Genomic DNA, 3,621 nt, shown 5'->3' with positions numbered 1-3,621 from the left:
ATATAGACACTCGACTGCAGGCTGAGTCTCGCCACGATTTCTTCCTTGAAAATTAGACTGACTTTGGTTGATCATATCTCCCGTTCATTTAATCGATTCCACTTGTTATAACATTGTTGGAACAAGGTCTTAGCTTACTTCCTGTAGTTGGTCAGTCTGGTTAGTTACCATTTCCTGCACCGGGCCCCAGGAGGGCAGTGTAGATCGACTTGCACGTGTGTAATATTTATTATTATCATAATATCCTTTTAACGACGTCTGTCAGAGAGGCCGCCTGTCAGGTGAGGAAGTACAGTAGGCTCACCCAGGAAGGAAGTATAGCAGGCGTTTCGTCATCGTGGCATATCTTCACATTATGTCGATATAAACATGTATGTGGTACACACAAGGTTGGACTCCATTCTTGCTCGCTTTATACACACAATTCAATCCAATCCAATTCAATTCCTTACCAACAGACATACAATATAGAATTAGGACTCCATTCTTGTTCGCTTTAGTTATTTCATATTGTGAGTTTGAGACGGTATTTTGTTGTTCGACTATACATGGTGCATGAGATGTAATAATCACGATCCTTGCTGTTTTGATTAAATCAACAACATTTTGTTGTACTTGTACTTCCCCTCTTACACCGGTCACCACATAGCAGTTGTTTTCTATTTCAGTTAGCGCTGTGTTCGGTCAGTAAGTGTTTCGTTAAAATAAAGCGTTTCGTCAACCGCGTCTCATTGTGTCAACTAGTTTTGAAATTGTAACGTTATCCGTGGCAGTGCGCGGTAAAAAGTGACTTAGGGGTTTCGATGGTCACATTTCTAGTAATCTGCTGCAAAATGTTATTTAGTAGTTGAAATGTTAGTAGTTTAAACTACTAACATTGCTAGAAAGTGTAAAAAGTGGCGTCTTTGGGTTGAAAATTGATTTTGGGCTCGAGGCTTACTTCCCGCCCGTCCTTCCGCCTTGAGTGCGGTGCTTCGGTTTGACCCAGATATGCCTTTTATGTGTTCTGGGGGTTCTGTCGCTATGTGTCGCGCGACGGGCTATTGTGATAATCTCAGTGTTAGGATTTTCTGTATATTTTTCTTGATCATACATTCTCTTTCGACAGTATAAGTCATTTTGGTGGCTAAATTATTGGTGATGGGTTTAATTGCACGTAAAAATGCCCAATTTTTGGCATCATTTTTTTTCATCGAAAATTCTTTTTTGCCCTAAAATTTGCTACAATTTGAGAGGTTATGGAAACTGAAATTCGATTGTTCTCGTAGCTAGAGGGATATCCTTCATTTGCAAACAGTGTTTCGGCTTAAGAATTATTTCCTGAAATAGAGTTGAGGGTGTGCAGAATCGAATTGTGACCCAACATAAACTGGGGTGTGCCCCCTTATATGCTTTGTGTCGGCATACGCCGTCGCCCACGCGGCCTACTTTCAATGTTATTACTGATCCAATTGATCATTATGACATCTTGATGGGCACTAAGCAAGTACGTATTCTTAAGTTGCTTTACCACACCTGTTATCTTTCATCATTTTAGTGTAGGTCATAATTTTGTTTACGTAAAGTTTCAGCAACTTGACATGTTCCACCGTAAGTTTCCGGGGTGTCTATCCTGACACATATTTACAAATGGAAGCCAATGCCATTTGTTTCTCTGGGAACGGCTTCAATTTATTCATTCTTTTTCTCTCTTTGTCCCCGCAGGTGAGCTACGCCATGCCCATGCCCACTCCCGGGCTACAAAAGGAATTTACTGGTGAGATGGACAAACATCTGTTATCTTTTATCATGTAAGAGGGCGTCGGAATTTTGTTTACGTAAAGTTTTAACCACCTTACATGTTCCTCCAGGATTTCCCGCCCTTACCTCTCCCCTCTGATAAGACTTACCTGTCCAGATTGATTATTATATCAACAACGTGCCAGTATTTTCCCACCCTACATCAGGCCCTGAGTCCTGCAGCCTTTTCTCAGGTCAAATTCTTTACAACAGTACCTGAGACTGGGTAGAAACTCCAATCTGGAAGAAGTCTATTGCTATGATATAATAACATATCCTAAATGTTAAACATTCAATGAAATTGCTGGTAGCTGCCGGTATAATTTAAATAGTTTGTGATTGTCGTAAAACCTAAATAGCATGTATTTCTGTACAGTAAAATGTAATGATTGTAACAGCTGAGACTCTGATCAGAATATCTACCGGCAGAGATTCCAATCGGTGTTCCTTTTGAGTCTCTTGAAAGGCAGAAGTGGCATAAATTTATTCATTCTCTTTCTCACTGTGTGCCCACAGCGAGTGCCCCTCATTCACTCGACATTCACTGACAAGATGGACTAACAGTACCATTTACAGAAGGACAAAAACAGCGGTAAGTCCACACAATATATTTGCCGTTTCTGTTGATCTGGGGAACATGTAGTTCATGTGTTATTGTACTGTAACATCGTTCTTGATGAATGAACATACATATGACTTTCAACCTTTGTTTAGTTTGATGTGCGCATCATTGCATTCTGTAAAATGTATTGACTCACATGCTTTGCATATTTACATTTACTTCTAAAAACATGACCCTAAATCTTGTTAATTTAAGAGCAAAGCTAGGGAAAGGTTGGCATAGATTCATTTATGTTCTGTTTTCTCTTGCTGACCACAGGTAAACTTCGCCAAGTCCATCCTGAGATGCAGACTACAGCAGGAATTCACGACGCCAAGTTGTGGAAGGATCGGGGTGTGCATGCGAGTTTTTCACGCAAGAAAAATAAGCATTGAATGCAGCAGCATCGTAGCCTGGGTGCCATCCGAATTTGTAACGGCTACGGGCAAATTCGGATGGCACCCAGGCTAGCAGCACCGTGAAAGCAAAAAAAATCCAAGAATAAAAAAAAGACAATACTGACGCAAACACCCACACAAATGAATAAAATCCCTTACACAAAACATCACTATCATCACATAGTTAAGACAAAGGCTAGACCTGTTCCCCCTGTCCAATTACATACTTTGTAATGAAGCTGAAATAAATAAATAAATAAAATAAATATCGTAGAAACACTGTACAGACTACTGCATGTCTCATGCCACAAGCCTATGTATAAAGGCTGGTCCCACTACTCTCCAAGCAGAGGTTGTGGGGATGATCGTTAGCGGGGGTAACGATCTTCCCCTCCAACCTCTGCTTGGAGAATAAGTCCCGCAAGGTATAGCCAAAAAGCAATTCCCTAGGGAATGCATTGGCGGAATTCTTAGAATATTTTCAACTCAATCGCAGTACTATACCAACGGCTCCGCCCCTGAGGCGTCGCCAAAAATTGAGATCGGGGGGAGGGCCACGGAAAAATATTTTGACCGGACTTCCAACGCACCAGCCCCCCCCCCCCGGTAAATATTGTACAGTCCCATATATGCGATGATGTTGTCGGGATCAAAATCCCCTCTATCCGGATCTTCTTCTTCATATTCCGCCATGTGTTACCTTGTAAACTTATAAAACCACCGATAACAACAGCCGAAATAGACAAGAAGCAAGAGAAAGTAGCGAGATTGAATTGCATCGGACGCCCGAACGTTGACCTAGCTCTTTTAAGAACTTCACGATTACGTCATTGTGAAGGTATG

At 41.3% G+C, this 3,621-nt stretch overlaps 1 long non-coding RNA gene across 1 annotated transcript; it reads left to right on the top strand.

Moving 5' to 3' along the window:
- The first annotated feature begins 1,762 nt into the window (after positions 1 to 1,762).
- Positions 1,763 to 2,837, top strand: LOC109463639. Its single transcript, XR_002139836.1, has 3 exons — positions 1,763 to 1,790; positions 2,296 to 2,371; positions 2,660 to 2,837. It is a non-coding gene; the product is annotated as an uncharacterized LOC109463639 (long non-coding RNA).
- The last annotated feature ends 784 nt before the right edge of the window (positions 2,838 to 3,621 follow it).

The sequence above is a fragment of the Branchiostoma belcheri genome, unplaced genomic scaffold, assembly GCF_001625305.1.
Source record: "Branchiostoma belcheri isolate BF01 breed outbred unplaced genomic scaffold, Haploidv18h27 scaffold129, whole genome shotgun sequence".
Lineage (NCBI taxonomy): Eukaryota > Metazoa > Chordata > Leptocardii > Amphioxiformes > Branchiostomatidae > Branchiostoma > Branchiostoma belcheri.
Note: the sequence above shows the minus strand (reverse complement) of the source record. Positions and strands in the feature narration are given on the sequence as shown.